Below are 13,516 nucleotides of genomic sequence, written 5' to 3'. Positions count from 1 at the left end.
AAACAACTATCAACCAAGAATACTGTACCCAGCTAAACTCTTCTTCATAACTGAAGGCCAAAAAAAATCCTTCCATAACAAAGAAAAATTGAAACAATACATCTCCACTAAACAAGCCCTACAAAAGATTCTTAAAGATGTCCTACACATAGAAAACAAACAAGACCACAATAAAGGCTAAGAAACTGCTCCTAAACTGAGAAACCAAGAACCATAGGAAGAACCCAGTTTTCTCAACCCCCAAGAAGATGGATCACATGGCAGGAACTCCAAAATACCTCTCATTCCTATCTCTTAACATTAATGGAATTAACACTCCAATTAAGCGACATAGACTGGCTAGTTGGATGAAAAAAGAAGATCCTTCTATCTGCTGCCCTCAGGCGTCACATCTTGCCCGTAAAAACAAACACATTTTCAATGTTAAAGGCTGGAAGAAAATCTACCAAGAAAACGGCCGCCATAAACAGGTGGGAGTTGCAATCCTAATATCAGATAAAATAGACTTCAAATTAAAATTCGTGAGAAGAAATAAAGAAGGTCGCTACATACTAATTAAGGGATATCTGCTTCAGGAGGATATTACAATTCTAAATATCTATTCACCAAACAATGGAGGAACCCAAATTTATCCAAGAAACACTACTTTCCCTCAAATCCCACATAGATCCAAAGACATTAATTGTTGGGGATTTTAACACACCACTCTCCCCACTAGATAGATCAACTCGGCAAAAACTCAATAGAGAAACCGCAGATCTAAACAACTGCATAGATCAATTAGATTTAACAGACATCTACCGAATATTTCATCCACCAGTATCAGAGTACACGTTCTTCTCAGCAGCACATGGAACATTTTCTAAAATAGACCACATTTTAGGCAACAAAACAAACTTGTCCAAATTCAGAAACATTGAATTTATACCTTGCATTCTCTCAGACCACAAGGAAATAAATTTAGAACTCAACACCAAAAGCCACCAAAGAAAGTCCGGTAAGGCTTGGAGGCTGAACAACACACTGCTGAATCACGAGTTGGTCAAGGAAGAGATTAGAGAGGAAATCCAAATGTTCATGCTATTCAACAAAAATGAGCAGCTCCTCTGGGACACAGCAAAGCCAGTACTCACAGGCAAGTTTATAGCTCTGAATACCTACATAACAAATTAGAGAGATTTGAAAGCAACAATTTAATGAGAAATCTGAACTTCCTTGAAAAAGAGCAGCAAGATAAACCCCAATCCAGTAGACAGAAAGAAATAATTAAAATTAAATCAGAAATAAATGAATTAGAATCCAAGAAACTATAGAAAGAATCAATGAATCAAAGAGTTGGTTCTTCGAAAAAATTAACAAAATTGACAGACCATTAGCAAATCTTATCAGAAAAAGACGGGAACACACCCAAATAAATAAACTCAGAGATGAGAATGTCAACATCACCACAGAAACAACCAAGATTCAGAACATTATAAGGGAATACTTCTCAAAACTTTATGCTAATAAGTTTGAGAACTTGCAGAAATGGACCTTTCCCTAGCAAATATTCGCATGCCAAAACTAAACCAAGATGATTTAAACCATCTTAACAGGCCCATATCAAGCATTGAAATAGAAACAGCAATAAGAGACCTCCCAGCTAAGAAAAGTCCACCACCAGATAGTTTTACAGCGGAATTCTACAATGCAATTCAAAGCAGAGCTCACACCAATATTCCTCCAACTCTTCAATTAAATTAAAAGGGAAAGTTCACTACATTCTATGAAGCCATCATCACCCTCATCCCAAAACAGGCAGGAACTCATCAAAGAAAGAGAACTGTAGACCCATTTCTTTGATGAACATTGATGCAAAACTTCTCATCAACATGTTGGCTAATCGACTTTGACAATTCATCCAAAAAATAATACACCGTGATCAAACAGGATTCATTTCAGTGATGCAAAGCTGGTTCAATATACGCAAATCAATTACTATTATTCATCACATCAACAGGAGCAAGTATAAGAACCACATGGTTATCTAAATAGATGCAGAAAAAGCATTCGACAAGATCCAAAACCCCTTTATGATGAAGGTTTTGGAAAAAGTAGGAATCCATGGAACATTCCTCAATACAACAAAGGCTGCATATGACAAACCTATAGCCAGTATTATACTTAATGGTGAAAAACTAAAGCCATTTCCTCTTACCTCAGGAAGAAGACTAGGATGTGCACTCTCTCCACTTCTCTTCAACCTAGTATTAGAATGCCTAGATACAACAATAAGACAAGATGCAGACATAATGTTGATCCAAATAGGGAAAGAAGAAATAAAACTCTCCCTCTTTGAAGATGATGTAATCTTATATTTAAAGAATCCCATATACTCCACTCCCAAATAACTCAAGCTGATTCAAAACTTTTTCAAGGTAGTATAAAATTCACCCCCAAAAATCAATGGCTTTTTTGTATGCCAACAATGAGAAAAGTGGGGCTGAAATTAGGAAAGCAACTCCATTTGTAATAGCCCCACAAAAAATAAAATACCTAGGAATTAACTTAACCAAAAAAGTGAAGGACCTCTATGATGAAAACTTTAAAAACTTGAAAAAGGAAATCAAAAGAGAACTTAGAAAATTGCAAAACCTCCCATGCTCCTGGATTGGAAAGATTAACATCGTGAAAATGGCAATACTTCGCAAGGCTATCTACAAATTCAATGCGATACCTATCAAAATTCGAACATCATTCTTCAAGGAAATACAAGAGGCAATCCAAAAATTCATATGGAACAATAAAAGACCCCGAATAGCAAAAACGCTGCTCAACGGAAAGAATACTGCTGGAGGAATAACAATATCAAATTTCAAACTCTACTATAAAGCCATAGTAATTAAAACAGCTTGGTACTGGCACAAGGACAGACCTCAGGACCAATGGAATAGAATTGAAAACCCAGAAATGAACCTACAGAGCTATAGACATCTAATCTTTGATAAGGGAGCTAAAAAATAGAATGGAAGAAAGACAGCCTCTTCAGTAAATGGTGCTGAATAAATTGGTTAACTACTTGTAGAAAACTAAATCTAGATCCTTATATATCACCCTGCACCAGAATCAACTCCAAATGGATCAAAGATCTCGGAGTCAAAGCAGAAACTCTGAAAACTTTAAAGGATGGAATAGGAGAAACCCTAGTTCTCCTTGGTGCAGGCCAAAATTTTCTTAATAGAGAACCGGAAACACAACAAATCAAAGAAAGGTTGGACAAATGAGATTGTATGAAGTTGCAGAGCTTCTGCATGGCAAAGGACATAGCTTGCAAGATCAATAGAAAGCCCAAAGATTGGGAGAAGATCTTCAGTAGCCATACAACGGACAAGGGTCTCATCTAAAATATACTTGGAACTCAAAAAAATAAAACCCTCAAAAACAAATCTTCAAAGACACAACTGCCAAATAAATAAGTTGGCAAATGACTTAAAGAGAAACGTCTCTGAAGAAGAAAGAAGGATGGCCAATATTCACATGAAGAAATGCTCAACTTTCCTAGCCATAAAAGAAATGCAAATAAAAACAACATGGAGATACCACCTCACTCCAGTTAGAATGGCAAAAATCACGAACTCTAACAACAACAGATGCTGGAGGGGATGTGGACAGAAGGGAACCTTACTTCATTGTTGGTGTGAGTGAAAACTTGTTCAACCACTTTCGAAAGTAGTATGGGGGTTCATCAAAAGACTCCACAAAGAGCTCCCTTATGACCCAGCAATCCCACTTTTGGGCATTTACCCAAATGCTTACAAATAAGACCACACTAAAGCTACCAGGACAACTATGTTTATTGCAGCATTATTTACCCTAGTTAAGATAGGGTACCAACCCAGATGCCCCTCAGAAGATAATTGGATCAAGAAAATGTGGTATATATACACAATGGAATTCTATGCCCCCATCAGAAAGAATGATATTGCCCCATTTGTTAGGAAATGGAAAGATTTGGAAAAAATTATAGTAAGTGAAGTAAGCCAAGCCCAAATAAACATAGGTCCCATGATTTCCCTTATTTGCAATATCTAGTACATTTATGAGTCAAGCTGAAAAGGTCAGATAAGGTGATGTTAGGAAAATTATCCCAAACCTATGTATTTAAAAGTTTTTTTCTTCCATGAATTTGTTTCTAAAGCATTTATCAGATTATTTCTTTGTTGCTTTGTATGCCCTTTCCCCACAGTATAACTCCTGCTTTCACTGTATTTGATGTCGGTATAATTTTTGTAGGGGAAGGGGAAAAACAAGTGGTTTAAATAAGGGTACAGGTGGATCCGTTGCAACCATGAGAAGTACTAGTTGTCATGTTGAAAATGAACTTTAGAACTTTGGTGGGAGGTGGGTAGGATTTGGTAGGTGTGGCGGGGGGAGGCTGAGAAGGGATGGGAAGGGTAAACAAAGGAGGAGGCTACAATGCTTGATAAGAAATGTACTATCTTGCCCATGTAATTTGAACTCCTCTGTACAGTATTTTCATAATAAAAAAAGAGAAAAAACCCTGGAAAAGGTGGCATTTCGCTTGTCCCAATCAAACTTAAAGGGTTCCAAACTCAGTGGGCCATTTTTCTTCCAGACAGCCTATAGCAGGTTACAGAAACTGACATTCAGAGAGCCCTAGCTAACTGCCTTGTCCTGATACTGAGAAGGCTCCATCAGGGAGAACGCACTTGCCTACCACTGCCCAGCTGGATACGGCCCAGGTGGGACACAGATCGGAGTCTTGAGGACTCCACGGAGGAATGCACAACAGTGCACTGACCGGAAGGGAATCCACACTACCAGTGGTGTCCTGGAGCTCCCTGCCCAGATGCCCATAGACACCATCAATACCCTGGGTAAGCTTTCCCTCTCATCCTTTGTTGTCATGAACCATCTGCCATATCACACCGTTCACCACTTCCCAGACTCTCCTAGCTTCACAGCCTCTGCCCTCGCCCCCATATCTCATTCCGTAATTATGTTTGGCAGACACATTCCCAACTATACAAATGAGAGCAGAATATCTGGCTGGAAGAGTGCGGCTGTGGTCACACTCATGAGCCTTCTGGCTGAAGACAGAAGGACAGGTGTCCACTCTGGTCTGCACTTCCCACAGGGCTCCTAGGGGAGACCCACACAGGTCCAGCAGCTACAGTTGGCTACAGGAAAGTGGAAGAGGGAGGTGGAAAGAAATGGAAAGGAAATCTACTGAAACCTTCTCCAAAGAAACGTTGAAGGTGAAAACAAAAATTGTGGCGGGGCTTGTACTGGGCATTCATGAAAAAAGAACAACAAATACTCACATACACACATAAAATGCTTTTGCTCTTTTTAGACTTGGTTTTAGACATGGTGACATAAATATATTTTCATTGGTCTCATCTCCCTACTCTCCCAACACACACACACACACACACACACACACACACACACACACACACACACACACACACACACAAACACACACACACATATCCAAACTGGTGACAGAAGACACATCCGTGCAGCATCTGCAATTTATCACCTGATCATTCACCTGAGCACAGTCAGGCTGTACAAGGAGAAAGATGCTCTCTCTCTCTGTCTGTCTCTCTGTCTCTCTGTCTCTCTGTCTCTCTGTCTGTCTCTCTCTCTCTCTCTCTCTCTCTCTCTCACACACACACACACACACACACAAACACACAAACACACACACATGCACACACACACACAAACACACACACAGACTCAATGCATTGTGTCTCCTGAATTAGTTGGTTCCTCATCTGGGAAATGTACAAGCTCGAGCATTGGAGTTCCTTTGCCAGAACCAGGGGATCCCACCAAGGGGAACATTGCTTTAATAATGCAGAACCACCTTGCCTCTCTCTTTCTCCAGGGACAGACCCTTCCCATTGGGAACAACCAGCCTTGATTCTCCATTCACTAAAACCTTAGGCTAAGACTCTGGGTGAAGGAGTCCCGAGACAGGTGGCTTCTCAGAGACAGGAGAGAAAACAAAGAAGGGGGTCATGGTGGCTCCAGAGGGGTGTCTGACCTGGGATGGGGCATCGTTGGGGAATTTGATGGGGTCCTAAAGGCTATATACATGAATGGACTCCCCACTTCCAGCCTAGATGCTTCTGGGTGACTTGGTGGATTCTTGGGGAGGATGAGGAGACCAGATGGACTAGGAACACTAGCAGAGCTGGCAGAGCTGAGAAATATGATCACCCTGTGAGAACTGTTAACAGCTGGGGTGGGGTAGGGACAGGATAGGTGTATGTGTGTCAGAGGGGGTGTGTTCCTCCCAAATATTCACCTCCTATCTGACCCCCAGTCTCCTCACTTCCCTGCTGGGCTCTTCTGGGACCTCCTCAGGTGAAAGTGTGACCGAGCATAGAAGACAAGGGTTCCCACAGCAAGGAGGGGCCCTATTTTCTGCATCCAACACCCTCCACCCCCAGAAAAAAGGAAAAGTCTCCAGAGGTGTTGCAACCCACCTCTAACTAAAGCCATGAGGTTCCCACCAGGGAGAGGAAGGGTGCAGATATGCAGCTGTGTGGCTCCCACTGCTCCAGGCCAGGAGCTCTGCGGTGTCCCTCCTCACCCATTTCTTCATCTCCCCTTTTCCTGGGGACACTGGCTGCTAGGGATAGGGGTGGGATCCCAGGGCCGACACTCAACCTCAGCAACTGGGTCTCCTTTTTGGCAGAGCCAGGGTGGAATGTGGGGCACGGGGGAAGTGTGGGTGGAACAGGAGAGGGGAGGCAGGAGTCGCGGGTCTGGGTCTGCTGAGGGGCTGTGACTGGGAGTCACAAGGTGCAGGGGTCATGGGGTGTGGTCCCAAGGAGAAGCCACTTATGTGTGCTGTTGGGAAGAAGCTGTAGGCGGCGGCTCCTGGTGATTGAGGACCCTGGAGTCTGAGGACCAGGGTCCAGGATCAGGTCGGGGCTGCAAGTAGGTTAGGGCCACACCATTTCTGCCAGGTAACTGCGAGAGGCACCAAGGATTCGAGCTGGCAGCACCATGTTGTGAAATGCTGCACTGCTGGGAGGGGGCGTCTGCGGGTGTCTGGCAAGGCTGTGAGCTGCCTCTGCTCATCCTCAGCTGCTGCTGCTGCTTGTTCCTCAACAGCCTCCTCCCCAGCAGCCACTGCTTCCACCACCGCCCCAACTCAGCAGCCACCATCTCCATTGCTGCACCTGAGCCACCGCTGCATAGCTCCCCCCACAGGGATCTCAGACTCAGGGGCGCAATGGCCCCCTCGCCTCCACGGAGCGGCTCGACAATGTGCCTACCATGCTGGCTCCGCATGCTCTCTGCTCCTGGCCAGGACCCCCACTATGATCCAAGTGGCGGCCAGCAGCTGAAGCCTCTTCCCCTCCTGCATGTGCTTGCTCTTCTCTCTGACCTCACTCTCTGCCCTCCACTTCTCTCCTCTGCTGTCCCACCTGCGCCCATGCATGTGCACCCACCCCTGTGGGGTCCTGGCCTTGGCTGCCTCTGCAGTGCCCCCCTTGGTCCCCCTTCCCTGGATTGCCCACCCAGCTGCAATCGCAGCCCTGACTGTGCCCTGAAGCTTCCAGGCCATGGCAATTGCAGCCTCACCTCAGCACTGCACTCCCCACTAAACCCAGTACCTGCCAAGGGGAATGAATCTCCCCTCAGCCCTCCTCCATCCCCCTCCACTCCACACACTAAGCTGATGCATGGTGACCCATGTGTGTGTGTGTGTGTGTGTGTGTGTGTGTGTGAGTGAGTGTGTGTGTGAGTGTGTGTGTGATTGTTGGGAAAAACTATCACTTAAGGACTCAGAACATAGCACCCTTTGGAATGATTCAGTACACAGCACACTTCCAAAAACAGCACAAAGCCCCCTGTGTAAAGAACTCAGCACACAGGTCCCTTTGAAGGACTCAGAAGATAGTACCCTGTTTAGAGTACTCAGCACACAGCATTTTTTGAAGGAGGGAGACCATAGCCTGCAGTGTAAAAGACTCAGTGTATGACATGTTTTGAAAAACTCAGCATGTGGCACTCTTTCCCAGGTACTCTTTACATAGCACCCTGGGTTAAGACTCCACACACAGCACACTTTGAAGGGCTGAGTATGTAGCACCCTGTGTATAACACTCAGTGCACAGCATCCTTTGAAAAACTCAGCACATAGCAAAATTTTGACGTACTCAGCACAATCACACTGTGGAAAGACTTAGAATACAGCATGATTTGAAGTACACTACAGAGCACCCTGTGTAAAGGACTTGGCACACAGCACTTGAAAAACTTACCTCATCCATCTCTTCTCAATGGCTCAGAACATAGCCACACCATTTGGGATGAATTAGCACACCACACTTTTTCAGGGACTCAGAATACAGTAAAGTACATTGTGTAATAGACTCTGCAAACAGTACCCTTTGGAAAACCCAGCATGGCCCAAACTTCTTAGGGACTCAGCACATAACACCCTTTGTGATGACTCAGCAAAGAGCACCTATTTGAGGACTCAGCACAAATTCCCCATGTGGGAAGGACCCAGAAAACAGCACCCGTTAAGGACTCAGCACGTAGCTGAATGTCACAAGTTCAACTGTCATTAGAATTAGGGTGCTTTCTTCAGTATCACCATTCTTCAGAAACACTTCAAAAATCCTACTAATTCACATTTAGCTAACTTGTGTTTTATGGGGGAGGGTCAGCTGGGAGACTTGAACTCAAAGCATGGGGGCCCTGTCTCTGAGCTCTTTGATTCAATGTTAGAGCTCTACCACTTTGAGCCACAGCTCCAATTATTTTTTGGGGGGGTTGTTCTTTGACAGGCCTTACAGTGATCAGAAAGGTGAAGTAGGGGTGTCCATGGGCAAGGTCTCTTAACTCGGTCTGGAGTTGACCTCTCCCTTCATTGTGCCCCTGGGAGCCGGGCCTCCTGGAGGTCTCTTGGCCTAGGGTGGAACAGACCTGCTCTGGCATCAGCACTCAGGGTGAGCAAAAATCAGCTTGGCCCTAGTCACTTTCCCAAATTGAACTGTAGAGGATGATGGCAGGGGGGCCGGTGTCCCATGTCTGGCCACCAGGGGACAGGAGTCTCCAACCATCGGGATTGTACCTGCGAGTTATGTTTACTCTTTCTTCCCTGGGGCCCCCATCATGCTTCAAATCCACCCTGGAAAGGAAAGTCCTTGAGACTTTTATCTACATTTAATCAAGTGGGGCTGTGGCTCAAGTGGCAGAGCACTAGGCTTGAGCAAGAAAACTCAGGGATAGAGCCTAGGCCCTAAGTTCATACACACACACACACACACACACACACACACACACACACACACACACACACTACATGAATGCAAAATCAGAGATTTCTACACTGCAATCTTTGGGTATTCTCTATCTTTACCCCACTAAGCCTTGTGGCTGTTGGCCTAGTTTTGTTGCATACAACACCACCTGGCATCTTTGGTTGAGTCAAGGTCTATCCAGGCCTTTGGGCTCCTTTTACAGACTCATCAAGAAGCCTTCCAAAGGTATCACACGCTGGGCACTGATAGCTCACTCCTGTAATCCTAGCTAATCAGGAAGCTGAGATCCGGAGCATAATGGTTCTAAGCCAGCATAGGCAGGAAAATGTGTGAGACTCTTATCCTCGATGAAACATCAGAAAACAAGAAGGAGCCCTGTGGCTCAAGTGATGAGTGCCAGCCTCTGGAAAAAGAGCTCAGGGACAACGCTCACAGCCAACAACAACAAGGAGAGGTATTGCATGTTGGCTTTGGGATTGGCCAGGGCCAAATGTAATTGGAATTTTCAAGTGCTCCAAGACAAAGCAGTTCCTCCTTTAGTCCCATGCTCCTCCATCTTGTCTCACCCTCTGCCCTTGGCCATGTTTCGGATCAGCATGGTCTTGGCTGGACCGGAGCGCTTCAATGAGGAAGATCCCAGAGCAATCACCCCGCCTCTTTCTGCCCTGCTCACCCTGCTGCTTCTGCTCTTTGCCATAGACCTTTTTCCTGGAATCCATCTGTGAGGTCATCACCACCAACATAGTGGTGAATGGTGGGTCAAGGCTAACTCGGGCAGTCAGAGGTGGAAGTGAATCTGGGACTAGAAGCTTCCACCCTGGCTGTGGGCTGAGGCCAGCTCTTAGCTTTATTTCATCCTGAGCCTTGCAGAGGTTGGTTAGACAGTGTACACTCCACATTGAGTCACATAAGATCAGAATCTGGAGAACCTCTTGTGTGGGGCTCAGGGGGGCACTATTTTTGGTACCCGTCTCTCAGGACTCCCCTCTCCCTCTCTCATCCCTCAATGGTAGAAGAGAAATTTCAACTAAGGGTGTGGGAAGGGGGGGAGGAGGAATATTTCTGTGTGAACCAGACTTGTGTTTCATATTCATCCTAGCTTCTACTTCCTATTTATCTAAGGAATGGCGATATGGGTTTGAGAAGACGGGGGATCATCCTAGCTGAGAATGCGTCTTAGCGGTAGAATGGATGCCTAGCATGCCTAAAGCCCTGGGTTTGATTCCACACAGAAAAAGCTGGAAGGAGATGTGGAGCTCACCTGGTAGAGCAACAGATTTGATCAAAAAGAGCTCAGGGACAGTGGCCAGGCCCTGAGTTCAAACCCCAGGACTGGAAGAACAAATATTTGTTGGAGGATTTTTTCCCTTTGGACGCAAATTATTTTTTGTGATAAGCATAATATGGGCCTCTTCCCTGGCCTCCAATGGGCCATTAGATGTGCCTTGAAGTTGGGCCGCCTCCTGGGAGCCTCTGTCCTACCTGACCCACAGTTTACGCTTCCCATCACCTGGCAGATGGAGGCCTGAGAGAATGCCACCTGGCCACCAACTTCTGGTGGCTGCTGAAGCTTTTGATAGTCAGTAAGTTACATAGAGAGTTATCATCCACATGAGCCTACAGAAGAAAGGGAGTGAGTGCTCCTTGCCCAAGCCCATGAGCTGTAGGCTGCTCTGGGTGTGGGGCATTTGTGGCAGGATGTGTTCCATGGGGGAGTCCTGTACATGGTCGGGAACCCCGACTTCTCCATTGGCAGTTTCCAAGCTGTCTTGAAGTTGCAATTCTTCAAAACCTTTCTGCTTCTCCCTCAGTTTGCCCACTCCGGAGCCTGAGGCGTCTGAAATGTTGGTGGTAGTGGGGGGGGGGCTCAACCTGTGCAGGCATCTGGAGTATTCTGTCAACACCTTCCCCTGCAAGGAGCAAAAGCAGCTCCTGCAGCTCTCCCTTTTTCTTCATCTACTGGGAGAGCCGGCACACGTGCTTGGCTTTCTCCAAACACAGCTCATCCAGGATGAACATCTGTTCTTTACACGCCACGAGGGCCTCCTCTATGGTGCAGATGTGTGCTGACAGCTGTCGGCATCAATGTTGAAGTTCATCTGCTGGACTATGGAAGTCCACATCATCATGCAGGTCGTGAACAAAGCAGACTTTCTCTCAGATGCCCACGTGTCCCACTTCCTATCCCCATGCCTGCTGTGGTAGCAACTCACAAGTTGGGGGACTTGTGGCTCCAGGTCTATCTTGCACTGAGCTGCTGTGTGGGCAGGGCGCCTGCAGTGGCGCCACTGCTCCTGCAGCAGAAGTTTTCCCCCTCTGGATCTCAGCCTCTGAGAGTGCTCACAGAACCATGTTACTCTAGGTCTGGGGCATGTCTCCATCTTCAGTGATGGTCACAATGGGAGAAGTCACCTCCTCACCCTTTGCTTCTCCAGGGTTCACAGCTTCCCCTCTCCAAGGAGGGGGGGGGCTGCAGCTGGGCCTGCAGGCTCTCCTCCTGTGGTCTTGTCACTTGCAGGCACTTAAAAGTGTCCTGTCACTTTGGGTGCACCACCTAGTCCCCCCAGTTGTTTGGGCCTTGCACTTGCTTCAGCTGCTCTAGCAGCTGGGTCTGCCTCTGTAGGGTCTATTGCAGGGTCTCCTCAGAGTTCAGCCACTCACTGGAGGCAATGTGCTGCTCACAGGTGGCTCTGAGCTCCTGCAGCTGGGTCAGGGACTGTTCCTGCCGCTCGTGCCACTCCTAAGAAGCTTGGCTCTCTCTCTCAGCCACCTCTTTGCATTCCTCTATCTTCTCATTTGAGTGGACTAGCTGTTCCCACAGATGTTTCTTCACCTGCTGCTCTGAGTTCAGGATGCTGGTGAGCTCCTCCTTCTCACCACTTACCCTGTGGAGAGCATCCCATAGCAGATCCAGTTGTTCCTCTGGCTATGGGTTGCACACACATGCGCATCATAGGGTCTCTGAGATCTCCTGCTAATCCTTGGCCTTCTCCTCCAGTCTCTGTAGTTGCTCTGGCTGCTCCTCATTCTGGAGACAGAGCCTCTTGTTTTCCTTGACCTGGATGTGAAATTGTTCCTCCAGGTTTTTCAGCTCCATCTGCCTGTGGTATGCTTGGGCCTGCAACTGCCTCTCAAACTAAGATGGATCTGACAGCTTCCTTCTCAGTTCCCCCAGCTCATTCTCTAGGCCCAGCACCTGCTTCATCCTTAGTGCCTTCTCCTCTGTCAGTTTGTTCGCCTGATCGGTGAGACACTGAAACTCCTCCTTCCATGCAGAACTGTCAACGCTCAGGTCGTCCGTGAAGGTGTCTCTCTCCAGATTTGCTGAGGTCACCATCCAGTTCAGGTTGTCCAATTGTCTCTTCAGTATCCACGCCCTGCCAGCACTTTTTGGAAATTGCAGGTGCTGTTCTTCCTGTTACTCTTCTGTGTCCAGAGCACAGCCAGATTCTCCTGAAACTCTGTGTTCACTTGCTCCAGGTCATCGAAATTTCTAGTCTTTTCCTTGAGCTGAAGTGTCACATTTTTCAGCTCTTTGGAAAACATTTCTTTTTTTATTGTGAAAATACTGAACAGAGGGGTTACAATGGGCAAGATAGTGAGTACATTTTTTATCAAGCATTGTAGCCTCCTCCTTTGTTTACCCTTCCCATCCCTTCCCAGCCTCCCTCCCCTTCCCCACCCAATCCTCTGCCCCCCAAGTTGTAAAGTTCGTTTTCGACATGACAACTTGTAATACTCATTGTTGCAATAGGTCCACCTATATCCTTATTTAAACGACTTGTTTTTCCCCTTCCCCTCCACAAATTATACTGACATCAAAAACAGTGAAAGCAGGGGTTATACTGTGGTGGAGGGACATACAAAGCAACAAAGAAATAATCTTATAATTGTGTAAGAAACAAATGCATGAAAGAAAAAAACATTTAAATACATATGTTTGGGATCATTTTCCTAACATCACCTTATCTGAACTTTTCTGCTTGACTCATACATATACTAGATATTGCAAATAAGGGAAATCATGGGACCTATGTTTCTTTGGGCTTGGCTTACTTTACTTAATATTATTTTTCCAAGTCTTTCCATTTCCTAACAAATGGAGCAATGTCATTCTTTCTGAAGGAGGCATAGAATTCCATTGTGTATATATACCACATTTTCTTGATCCATTCATCTACTGAGGGGCATCTGGGTTGGTTCTAGATCTTAGC

Source organism: Dipodomys merriami, unplaced genomic scaffold (genome assembly GCF_024711535.1).
Source record: "Dipodomys merriami isolate MVZ:Mamm:240054 unplaced genomic scaffold, mDipMer1.0.p SCAF_211, whole genome shotgun sequence".
Taxonomy (NCBI): Eukaryota; Metazoa; Chordata; class Mammalia; order Rodentia; family Heteromyidae; genus Dipodomys; species Dipodomys merriami.
Note: the sequence above shows the minus strand (reverse complement) of the source record.